We start from the raw sequence: 12,916 nt of genomic DNA, 5'->3' as shown, positions 1-12,916 counted from the left end.
TAGTAATCAATTTAATTTATTTTTATTCTTAAGCAATGGATTAAATTTATTTAGTTTGAAGAGAAAATTTAACAAAAATTAAATGAAAAAATTAGATAATGAAATTATATTCGTAATTTTATTAATAATATAAGAATAAATTGAATAATGAATAATTATTTTTTAATATGCTATAAAGGTATAATGGTAATTACACTTTAAACTTAGAATTTACTATTAACAAATGGGGGTTTGAGTATTTTTTTTAAAATATTAGGGAGTTTTATGTCCCTTATTAAAACGTTGAGGGTCTGTGTCCTTTTCCCTAAAATGAATGCATTAGCCGGCCACCAATTTGTCCTTAGTTGCAAGTGCATTTCCTGTTTCACTCCGAAGCTTTTACAAAGTATTTGCCAGTGAACTTTTCCATATTGTAACTCTGCACTTTCTTCATAATTTGCAGGAGATAAATGAAATTGAATTCACAATTACCACAGAATATATAATTGAAAAGTTGATTCACATCACCCCCATATAGAACAAGTAGTACTTTGTGACTGTCCCGACCGAACATACAAAATTTAATAAACAAAAAAAACTAGCTAACTTTGTCAAGGACAGCAAGCATGCAGCAACACTAGCAATAGAAACACAGACAAAGAAATGATAATATGACAGGAAGTGAAAAAATGAAAGGCAAAAAAGTCACAAAAAAGAAACCACCACAGGTCGTACTAAACCCCGCTGATCTGCTCCAGAATCTCTCCATCCATGTTGATTACGTTGATGATGCCCCCTTCAATCACTTGTTGGTTGATTTTTAAAATGAAAGCAATGCATTCTGAGTTACTTGATCCTCCCATTGAAGTTGTTTCCACCCATCTTTCTTTCCCTTGATAAGAATTTTACCTTGGCCTGCCCTCTCAAGATCCAGTGGCAGCTTCTTAAGCTCTGGGCATTTAAATACAAAAATTCTGCATACATCAGGGAATGGCAAGGCCTTCCAGTAGATGCTGTTCGAATTTGGTAGCTTCTTCAAGTAAAGAACTTGGAGTTTTGTAAGAGGTTCAAGATTTGACATCATCTCTTCACCTAATTTTCCTACATTGATTATTTCCTCAATATCACTTTATGTGAACAATAAAGTTAACATAATCAATAGCACAACTTAGCTTTAAAATACAGGTTATATGCTTTGCTACTAAACAAACTAATAAGAATCAAGTGAATCTGCCAGCATCTTGAATGCTAACAGTGCTTGCTGAATGAAAATATATATGTTGTCAATAAATGGCTGTAGATGGAAACCTTACCTGTTCTAGAAGTTTTCCTGCTCGAGCATGATCCCCCCGAGCAAATGCATCAATAGCCTGACAAGAAACTGTATTCTTACTTTATGGTTTTTAAAACTTAAAAGGCAATTGACACATACAAAATTGCATGTCTGGGGCATTTAAAAAATGTGTGAGAAAACATAAATAAGGGGAAAAAATGACCAAACCCATAAATGAAAGGAAAATTTAGCTACTTTCTCCCCGTATATATATATTTCTACAGAACCACTTACAGGTTCATATGGTTGACCAGACCAGGATTTAAAGCAAGTGAACCTAATTCTATATAATAACTTACTGCTGTTTTTCTTTAACACTGATGCTACCACAATGCATGAACTAGTATCTACAGATATTTCCCTATCAAGAAATATGCAAAATTTTAAGTCTTTCAGATTCAGAGAACTTTATCTTTTCTATAATGTATGTAACTAAAAGATATTTGATCTAACTGAAGCAGACAAAATTCTTTAGACATTCCAAGCCCCAAAGTGTAACTGTTACAAAGTTCTCCAGGTGAGAGAAAATATTCATATCATAGTTTCCATTAGTTATTGCAGAATCTTTAGTATTCCAGAGCCACAAAGTATATCTGTTACGCATTCTCCAAGCGAGAGAAAATATTAATATCATAGTTTCCATTAGTTATTGCAGATATACCAGTATAAAGCTTTCCATTAGTTCTCCAATAAGTGGCAGAAATCAAGAATCCTACACACATTAATATGCATAAATACAAAAGTATACACACGAAAATGCACACACTAGCAAATCCAGTCAATATAGTTAATATAAGAGCACGTACTGTTCCGGTTATCTTGCTGCAAGTCCACCACATTAGCCTTGTATTCTGTACCAATTGCTCCGGCAGTTCACTCACCACCTTTCCTAATGCTTTGGACCTCACACTTGGTCTTCACCGTAATTTCAGGAAATTCATCAGATTTCTCAGGAGCACTAAATAAAGCAGCAAAAACTTCCTTCTGTAGTTCATTTCCATCTTCTGGGTGTCTAAACAATTCTCTTTCGTTTGTATTTGGATCTTCCTTTGCACGATTGAGGCAATACAGTCAAAAGCTAATCAAGTAACCATATATGGATGAGAAACCCCTGCACCCCCTTCCAAAACAAAGTCTAAGAAATATCAGAATTCTTTCAATAAAAAACCCTTCCCACCATGCCGTGTCTACTAAAGGAAAATATATTAGTCTTACAAGAGGTTGAGAAAATAAATTAAATACCATACCATCCGGAAGAATTCAATTGTTACAATTTTCTTTCACGTGGAGGCCCTCCAAAAGTAGAGCACATACCCATACACTGTTTATGAAATCATAATGACGGGAAACCAGGTATTAATAACAAATCTTACACTTAAAATGCAACTGTGAAGGAAAAGGATAAAGAAAAAATTTGAACTTGTTATCTTGGAAATGGTAATCTAAGATATAGCAAACTTGGTACATTCATATATCAACAAAAGGAATTTGTAGGTTTTTTAAAGCCATAATCATTTAATAATCATGAATCAAGCAATAATATATCATTATTATTTCTTTTCTTCTAAACTACAGACACTTGCGCATCAGAATGAAGTGATATACAATGGTTGTGTGCAGACACAAATGCACGATCAACAGAAAAAATAATCTGAACATTTGCATTACTAATTTGGCATATAAAAGATTCTCATAATAGTTCAAAATACAAACAAATGAACATTTACATGAATATCCAAATTCTCAAAGATTCATTGTCTAAAGATGAGGCAAATACTCTCCTTGTTACTTAGATAAGAATATCCAAATTCTCCACATGGCACAATATACAAATTGCATATTCATTTTCCTCTTCAATACCAGTGTTAAGAAAAATTAGTTAAGGCAACTGGCATGCATAAATAATTTTAGCATCTATCTTGGATGAATTGTCAACAGAGTTCCTCTTGTATTCGTTCAACTGACAATTATACAAAAGTTATTGTCAGTGCATGTTAAACTATTACATCCTACCATTGGCTTTTACATTGCCTAAAATAGATTTCCTTACTTTGCCCTGAAAGTGTTGCCTAGCCACTGAAAACAAAAGGAATTGATGCTCCCTCTATGATATACAAACTGGATCATCAGCCACTTTTAATTATCTCCACAAGAAAAGAGTCCTGTACAAAAATTATGACCATTGGTTATTTAATACTGCGGAATTATGCATACCTTTTCAGAGGATTTACCGAGAAATTTTGTCTTCTCACCCAAAGTCTCTGCCGAGCGATCAATTAGTTTCAACATGCTCTGAAGTGTGAAGAAAAAAACATGTTAATTAAGAAAATGATTATAGAATGGGCATATTTTCTTTGAAGAATTACTTTATTGATTAAATTAACTTGAGAAGGAAAATTCATGTTATCAAGCTACAGAAACAAGCAGACCAATTATTATTTCAACTTACAATATAGAAATATAAAATCATCACCTCAACTTTTCTTGATTAAGAGGAACATGCATAACGTAAAGCATCATAATCAGGTTCAATCGAAATGGTTCAAGTCTTCGATCGAAACAAACATTTCTGGCCGAAACAAAATGAAGTCTTTAACGATCTAAAATTTTCTTGACCTTGGGTTATGGGAATTTTTATCAATTAAATACTAAGTCTCTCTATAGTTACCAATCCAGGCTTCCAAAGCTATACTTCCCTGTTCCCTCTATTGCATTAAAAGCAAAGAATGTCATTTTACAATTACTGGCAAGTTTTTTCAGGCCTTTGAGCCATGAATGTTAATCAAACTGCAAGTTGAACCTTAACATATGACAGCAGTATTTAAGACTTGTCTTTGATATGATATAACAATCACAAAGGAAGATGCAATTTATTAAATTACACATAAAGGAAAAAGCAGAGGCCTCCATCAGGAAGATATAGTCCTTACCTTTTGCATATCATATCCACAACTATCTGCAACTAAACTACAATACCAAATTAGTGATCACACGCACACAAAAAGAAAAAAGAAGAAGAAGAAGAAAAGAAGAGAAAGAAAGAAAGAACATTGAAAAGGACAATAGGAACACTTCTCCTAGCAATTTAAACAGAAAATCTTCCATATCCTTCTGCAAATGGTCATCCTTTGATTGTTTCAGTTTAGTATCTTCTCCGCAAAAGTGGAGACATGGGAAACCCCTTTGGATCCAACTTCAATGGCTTTGATGCTAGAAATGTGCCATTAGCTGGCTGTGCAGGTTTAACATAATTTTTACCAAGAAAACTTGAAACGGTACCTCCTGATACAGGACGCCATTTTGTCTTAGAAGGTCTAGATTTTCCATTTGCATAAAATGAATTCTCAGAGATGTTACTATTTGATGATTTTGAAGACTCTTTACCCCTTGCCTTACCAGTAGAAGGATGGATAGAAGAGGTTGATGTGTTTGCCTATTTGTCACAAAGAAATTCACGAGCCAAATCGGGATTCCACCGGCATTGTGATAACCAAAAGCTATTTCTTGCAAAGTAAACACAGAACCAAATGTGTCGAGCAAACCCTTTACTGCCTTCCCCCCAATGTCATAATTTAATCCGTTAGACCCAACCCAGATACTTCCATTCCAAATAACCTTCACAGATTAATACAAAAAGAAAAAATCAGTACATGCTTCTGGATTTAAATTTGACATAAATAATTAGGGAAAAAAGAAATTAAAGCAAACTTTGGAGCACAAATTGAATCACTGTAACACATAATCTACCCAATCAATGCCAATAAAACAGAAGCCACTAACTTAACTCCTTCACAACGCTTTGGTTATAACACAAATTTTCTATACAATCACTCAACATTCATGGTGTGCAATTATAAGATTGGGGAATAAAAGACAAAATCAGAGAAGATATGCTAAACCCGCAAAAGATTGTCTAACATGTACATATCCTAATTGCAGCCTAGAAAAAGAAGAACCCCAAAAAGGAACCTTCATCGGTTGAACTGTGGTACTTTTCAAAACCACAAGCTCATGAATAAAGCTCCCAATTTCACTAGTATTTTGACAGTTACTTCACTTACTTGAATATTCAACAAACTTGAAATCCCCATCTACAATCACATGGTTATCTACAGCATGATCAATATCAAATGAAACGCAATTATACATAACAAATATATGTGTGTGTGTGTGGGGGGGGGGGGGGGGAGAGAGAGAAATGAATGAAATGCAATTGTACATAGTTTCAAATTAAAATAACAATAAATAAATAAGTCAACTTCCATCAGACCAAATATCGATTACTTGTTCCATCAATCATAACAGCATTCCAGATACGATAATATCCAAATACAACAAACAAAATATGCAGCATGCAAAAGAAGTGATTCAATCAAAAATGAGATCATAAGCAATATAGAAAGAAAATCCGAAAAGCTTACAAAAGAGGCTTTGGTGAGCTTTAAGGGGGAATGAAAGGGGACTAGTTCTTTTCTACTAACTTCTTCTGCCCACAATTGATTTGAAGAATGCATTTGTTTATATAGAAAAAGAAAAAAGAGTCTATTTTAAAATGGATTTCTTTTATTATTATTATTTTTAACATAAAGATACTGGGAGAAGCTTAATGCTTATAAAGGTATTCCACATCGCTCGAGTAAAGGAGAAGCCTAAAACTTATAATGGGTGATCCGCAGCTTATAAGCGTATTCTACATTGTTTTCGGGTATGAGAGAAGCCTAATGCTTATAAAGGGTCATCCACCCTAATTGGATTTAGCATGCCGAAATTATCCACTAGTATGCATGCACAAGGTGCCCTGCTAATGTTGTCTTGGCCGAATATCATTTTTCTACACTAAAGCATTACATCACGACAACTGACAATCAAGCTATCTAAAAATAGAAAAAACAACAAATTAAAAAAAAAAGTCACAAAATTGGAGCCTTTCAATGACGTAATTAATCCTTCTTCGAGCGCTTCAAAACAACTGGTCATCTGTCTAATTCTTACATTTGCATCCCAAATTACGACTCTTTGACATCAGCATATCCTACATGATCAAAAGGGCAGTTAATGTGAGAAGAGAATTAAAAAGCTAATAATTGATATGAGAATGTCACCGTACAACAACGTATATAGAGCAAAATTTAACCACAAAGGAAAACAAAAGTTAGATATAAATATGCAATAAATGGAAAAGCGCTTACCATAGGTTTTATTCAAATTTCTCCACTGCAAAGTATCAATCCATGTTGATGCCTTCAAATGGATCCGAAACAAGGAAGAAGAACATTAAGGGTCACTTTGTCCTCCCATTGCAGCTCATTCAACCAGTGTTCTTCTCCCCTAATGATAGTTTTAGATTCCTTTGCATTGTTAAAACCAAGTGGAAGCTTCTTGAGAATTGGGCATTCAGACACAAAATTCGCCTGACATGTAGAGAGGGCAACTGATTCCAATAGATGCTTTTTAATTTTGGTAGAACTCGTGGGCCAAGATATTGGAGTTTTGCAAAAGGGTTTAGATCTGCCATCATCTCTGGAACTTCACCCAATTTCCTTGCACTGATTATTACTTCTATCCCCATACATTTGGCTATTTGAATAACCTCAAGATACGGAGCAAATACAAGCCATGTCACTTCCCTCAATTTATGACAAGCCTTTATCTTAACTCGTTGAAGCTGTTCACACGAAAACATTCTCGAGCCTTTCCATCCTCAACACAGCAGAACTTAAACTCTTCCAATTTCCACAATTTGAAAAACCTAGTTTTTCAAGATGCTTCAACTCTGCGAAGGCAAACAACTTTGAATCACTACAGTCTATAAGCTCCAAAGGTTGTGCACAGCTTTGAAACTTTTGGGGGCTCGTAAGTTTTTGGACAGCAGAAAAACCTTTTAAGGTGATGCTTAATACATTCAAACCAACCAAGAATCCACTACCACCAAATAGAACGCTATTTTCTGGTATTTCAACAAGATAACCACAACTGAATATTCCCAGAACATGTAGCATTAAAAGTAACAAATAATCACGTCTAATTTTGAATTAGGCTGCTAATAAATAATATTAAAACAAGTATGGAATAATCATGTCACGTTTCTAGGATTTCTCTTTAAATAAGAAACAATAAGTGATGATAACAATTTTAGGCAAAGTTTCAAAATCATAGCTATCAACATTTCTATAAATTTCTTACATTTTTCTGAAACATAAAAATTTGAATAAAAAATGATCGGAAAACTAGCCACTGGGGCAACTTCAATGCTACCTTGGTTTCTCTGGTATCCTAGTATTGTACATGGCTCTCAAGAATGAAATGATCACCAGGAAAAATCATCTGAACATTTGTATTACTAATTTGGCATATAAAGATTCTAATAATAGTTCAAAATACAAATAAATGAACATTTACATGAAGACACTCTGACACTGCCAATCACCCAGTCCTCATTTCTCAAAGATTCATTGTTTAAAGATGAGGCAAATACTCTCCTTGTTACTAAAACTAAGAATATCCAAATTCTCCACAATGGCACAAATACAAATTGCATATTCATTTTCCTGTTCAATACCAGTGTTGAGAAAAATTAGTTAAGGCAACTGGTATAATTTTAGCATCTATCATGGATGAATTTGCCAACAGAGTTCCTCTCGTATTCATTAAACTGACAATTATACAAAAAGTTGTTGTCAGTGCATAATAAACTATTACATCCCACAACTGGTTTTTACATTACCTAAAATAGATTTCCTTACTTTGGCCCAAAAGTGTTGCCTAGCCACAGAAAAGAAAAGGAATTCATGATCCCTCTATGATATTACAAAACGGGTCATCAACCACTTTTAAAGTCATGTACAGAAATTGTATGGGAGAGGCTTAATGCTTATAAAGGTATTCCACATTGCTCGAGTATGGGATAAGCCTAATACTTATAAAGGGCGATCCACAGTTTATAAATGTAATTTATCTTCCAAATTTCCACAATTTGAAAAACCTAGTTTTTCAAGATGCTTCAACTCTGCCAAGGCAAACGACTTTGAATCATCACAGTCTATAAGCTCCAAACATTTTGTACAGCTTTGAAACTGTTGGGAGCTCATAAGTTTTTGGACAGAAGAAAAACCTTTTAAGGTGATGCTTAATACATCTAAATGTTTTAAACTAAGCAATTCCCCAACCAAGAATCCACTACCGCCAACTAGAACCCTATTTTCTGGTATTTCAGCAAGATAACCACAACTGAACATTCGCAGAACGTGTAGCATTGAAAAGTAACAAATCAGTTGTTTTGGAATTGTGGAGAGATAACATTTGTACTCCAGTTCAAACACGTAGGATTTACGAAGGCTTTTAGCACTTTTGGCAACCCAGTGACGGGAGTATCTGAAAGATTAAGGTATTATAGTGAAATCAATTTAGAAATTCCTGATGGCAATCTTCTCAGGTAACGGTTCTTTGATAGATTTAAAAGTGGAAGAGAAGGCACAAATTCGAAGAAACCGCTGTTTGGAAAAAATTTCAACAAAGAGAATGAAGAGAAGTGATGAGTACAGTACAAAGAACTTTGCTTCTGGGCTTAGCGAAAAACAAATGTTTCGATTTCTATACTACAACGTTCAAAAGCAAATGCACACACTTTAATCAACCAAACCAGGCAGAAAATACAATACTTAATTTGAAGTGCAAGCGCGACTAACTACTATGCAATTCAGCCTTGACTTAAATTTTTTAGTAGGGAATCATTTGCATCAAAATGATCAATTAATTTACTACAAATGATTGGGGCAATTGATAGTGACATGTAATCAAACCTTCATAATCTTCATAGTATATCCTTGAAATATTCTAGGTATAATTTTCTGAAATCGAAAATTTAATGATCGGCAGCTAAAAGAAAAATTAAATTCTAAATGCACTCGATTATCAAGTTCTCTCCACTTTTCTCTTGTTGTAATCACGTCTAATTTTGAATTAGGCTACTAATCATTTCATGTTTCTAGGATTTCTCTTTAAATAAGTGATGATAACAATTTTAGGCAAAGTTTCAAAATCATAGCTGTCAACATTTCTACATATTTCTCACATTTTTCTAAAAAAATAAATAATTGAATAAAAAAATGATCAGAAAACTAACCATCTGGGCAACTTCAATGCCACCATGGTTTCTCTGGCATCTGGACAACTAATAAATCATGTAAATCAGAGACAACACTGACCCAGTGGCACCCATCATCGAGAATCGTTTAGCAATGGCGTTTCAAGTATACAGAGATAGCTCATAGCTTTGCTTTGCTTCTGCCGACGTGAAAGGGGGTATTTCGTACTTTTCTCCAGGGAAATAACATTGTGCCACAAAAGTTTTGAGAAATAACACAAAGAAGATAGTTTATAATTACTTTTCAAACAGGTATCTTTTATTACTAGTAGAAGTGGCAATTTGGGTTTTCTGCGCCGTGTCGTCTTCTTACCATGTCAAAATTGAACTAACCAAAATTCCCTATGTAATAATTATCTCAAGAATCTCAATTCTTGCAGAAATCCATTTATTATTGAGTCACCTATTTAATAAAACTTTAAATTTTTACATTCCTTTAGAAATTATGTAGTATTACCTACGTAACCTCTGGTCAAATTTATTTGAAATATAAATAAATAGTTTTTAGAATATGACAAATGTAACACATATCTAATTGACTAATATATAATCTAATATTAATTGATTAATTAATCGTTCGTAAAACAACTTATCATATTAGCATGCTTATGATAAATCGTTACAATTCTTATTCCAATTGTTTAATTTAAATAATTCATCAAAAATGATTTCGTAAAAATCATTTCTGCATAACATGCTTGAGAAAAAGAAATTGAATTCAAAATTGAAAAATAAAGAATATTTAGGTTTCAATTCACATCCAACTCAAACGGAACAACGATATTCATACAAAATCATGAACCAAATCTCAAAACAACATGATGTCAACTATGTTTGAAAATTTTACCAAAGCTTAACAATTATTAAGATGAATAGCAAATACTGCATGGCTTTGTACACAGTAGCGACCGCCTTCTCAATTGCTTCCTGCCATTGATTAAGATTTACCAAGTAACAAATTGGTTGTTTTGGAATTGTAGAGAGATAATTTGTGTACTCCAGTTCAAACACTTCAGATTTAAAAGTGTAAGAGAAGGCACAAATTTTTAGAGAAATAACACAAAGAAGATAGTAAAAGGTGGCAATTTGGGTTGACTTGTTGGTTGTATTTGTGTCGCGTCGTCTTATTATCTTCTCAAAATTAAACTCACTTCAATCCAATCTATTTAATAATTATATCAATAATCTCAATTTTTACAAGCATCCATTTATTATTGTGTCACCTATTTAATAAAATTTCAATTTTTCTTCATAAAAATAACATTTTAACATGTTTTTATTGCATTTTTTTAGAAATTTTGCAATATTACCTGCACAAAGTCTAGTCAAATTCATTTCAAATATAAATAAATAATTTTTAAAATATGACAAATGTACCACATATTTAATTGACTGACATTTGATTTACTATTAATTGATTAGTAAATCATGTCATAAAACAAGTTATCATGTTAGAAACTCTAAATCCAAATGTGACCAGATTTTAAATCGAATTAATATAGATATGATCTATTTAATAATCGTGTCAAATTTAACCGTTGAAATTCATTTATTCATGTTAAGATTATGGGACATATATATTATAAAAAAATTATATGAGACAATTATCACGTTGCATCAATTTAAAACATTTGATAGTAAATAGACTTTTTATAATGTTCTAACAACTATTTGAACCTATAATAATCATCCCTCATTATTATTCAATAAAAACTGTTACTACTAAAGTATTTAAAATAAATTTGCTTATAACAAAAAAAAAAATAAAAACTATAATAAATACAACCCAAACTCTCTTTTCCTATGATGCCATGAAGATATTTGAAGCAGGGAAGAGAAGCAATTTGATAAATCTTTAGGTAGCTAGTGTAGAGGAAATAAAGCCCATATCAGATAAAACTGAAAAACGCAAAATTTGGCTTTCCCTGCAACAAATTGAAAAAAAAAAAATGATAGTTTCAGAATTATCATATTAGTCTGCTTACGATAAATCCTTACAGTTCTTATTCCAGTTGTTTAATTTAAATAGTTTATCAAAAATGATTTAGTAGAAATCATTTCTGCACAACATGCTTAAGAAAAAGAAATTGAATTCAAAATTGAAAACCAAAGAATATTTTACATTTGAATTCATATACAACTCAATGGAACAACGATATTCATACAAAATCTGGAACCAAATCTGAAAATAACATCTCAACTTTGTTTGAAAATGAATAGCAATTGCTGCATGGCTTTGTACAAAGTAGCGACCGCCTTCTCATTTGCTTCCAGCTACTGATTAGAGATCCTTAAGCAGCATCCAAGCGTTCACTATGTTGGTGGACTATTATCAATACCCCAAATAAAAATCCTTGAAAAAAGGATTTGGTTATCGTTAAAGCAGAGGAATTTATAAAGCGTATACAGTAGACCATAGAAAATCAAATATCCAAAAAATTTTATTTTCATTTGATTTTCTGTAAAGAGGGCTTGTATACTTAATATTTTCTCTATTGTAATTCTATTCATTCTAGAAGTGCGAATTTCAATCTAATTATATCCTTTTACCGTTTTACGGCAACTAAACAAATTTATGTGAGCATTAATTGAATTCAACTATTCAAGCATCAATTTGAAAAACAGAGCAAAATTCGAAGACAAAAAGTAAAAAGCCAGAGCATCAATCGAACCCCCCCCCCCCCCCCCCCCCAAAAAAAAAAAGGGAAAAGGAAATGGCCACGCCGGAAAATTTATAAAGCATTGATTCCATATTATTCAACATTTAATCGTGATTTGCAGAAGACAGAAGAAAAACACACTGGAATAAAAACATAAGCGTTAACAAAAACGCACTCACCAGAAATCAAATTTTGCGACCACCGCTCAGGAACGAGGTTGGAAACAGGAACGAAAAGCAATTTGAGTGGCTTCATCCTCCCATTGAAGTCGGTTCCACCAGTCTTCTTCTCCACGAATTACAAATTTACGCTCTTTTGCACTGTTGGAATCGAGTGGAAGCTTTTTAAGATTACGGCAATAACCCACAGATATTTCTTTCAGATGAGTGAAAGGCAATGGCTTCCAGAAAATTCTCTTCAACTCCGGCAATTCCATTAAATTAAGCATTTGGAGATTTTCAAAAGGGATTATATGTCCCATCATCTCAGGAGTCTCAGCAAATTTTCCGACGCTGATTATTTCTTCCATAGCACCGCAATCGAATAGCCAAAGAGACTTGAGGTTTGGAGCAAAAACGAGGAATGTCACATCTTTCAATTTACCGCAACTAAGGTCCCGTTTGGGAGTGTGGTGAGCAGCCCAGCCACCAAAGTGTTTGGTACCACTTATAGTTGTGTTTTGACAACTTGACAGATTTTTTTTCCCAGCTGCAAGTTTAATTACTAAATTAACTTTATATATTATTCCATTTTCATTTTATCAAACAGTCATGTCAGTGGGAGTTCTATTTCAAATCGATT

The 12,916-nt window shown here is 33.1% G+C and overlaps 2 long non-coding RNA genes across 12 annotated transcripts; both read right to left on the bottom strand.

Annotated features, from left to right (window-relative positions):
• Positions 1 to 446: 446 nt before the first annotated feature.
• LOC102614187 (uncharacterized) lies at positions 447 to 9,617 on the bottom strand. 11 transcript variants are annotated; one of them, XR_008056659.1, is made up of 9 exons: positions 9,435 to 9,617; positions 6,502 to 7,085; positions 4,243 to 6,344; positions 3,544 to 3,604; positions 3,363 to 3,474; positions 2,560 to 2,633; positions 2,119 to 2,432; positions 1,293 to 1,349; positions 447 to 1,080 (listed from the first exon to the last, which is right to left on the bottom strand). It is a non-coding gene; the product is annotated as an uncharacterized LOC102614187 (long non-coding RNA). The 11 variants fall into 11 exon arrangements; XR_008056655.1 differs by having other exon boundaries at positions 3,565 to 3,604; positions 9,435 to 9,616; XR_008056651.1 differs by having other exon boundaries at positions 3,565 to 4,594; positions 4,709 to 6,344; positions 9,435 to 9,616.
• A 1,819-nt stretch (positions 9,618 to 11,436) lies between these two features.
• LOC127903807 (uncharacterized) lies at positions 11,437 to 12,819 on the bottom strand. The gene is made up of 2 exons (XR_008056664.1): positions 12,295 to 12,819; positions 11,437 to 11,808 (listed from the first exon to the last, which is right to left on the bottom strand). It is a non-coding gene; the product is annotated as an uncharacterized LOC127903807 (long non-coding RNA).
• Between the last annotated feature and the right edge of the window lie 97 nt (positions 12,820 to 12,916).

Source organism: Citrus sinensis, chromosome 7 (assembly GCF_022201045.2).
Source record: "Citrus sinensis cultivar Valencia sweet orange chromosome 7, DVS_A1.0, whole genome shotgun sequence".
NCBI lineage: Eukaryota > Viridiplantae > Streptophyta > Magnoliopsida > Sapindales > Rutaceae > Citrus > Citrus sinensis.
This window is presented reverse-complemented; position numbering and strand designations above follow the sequence as displayed.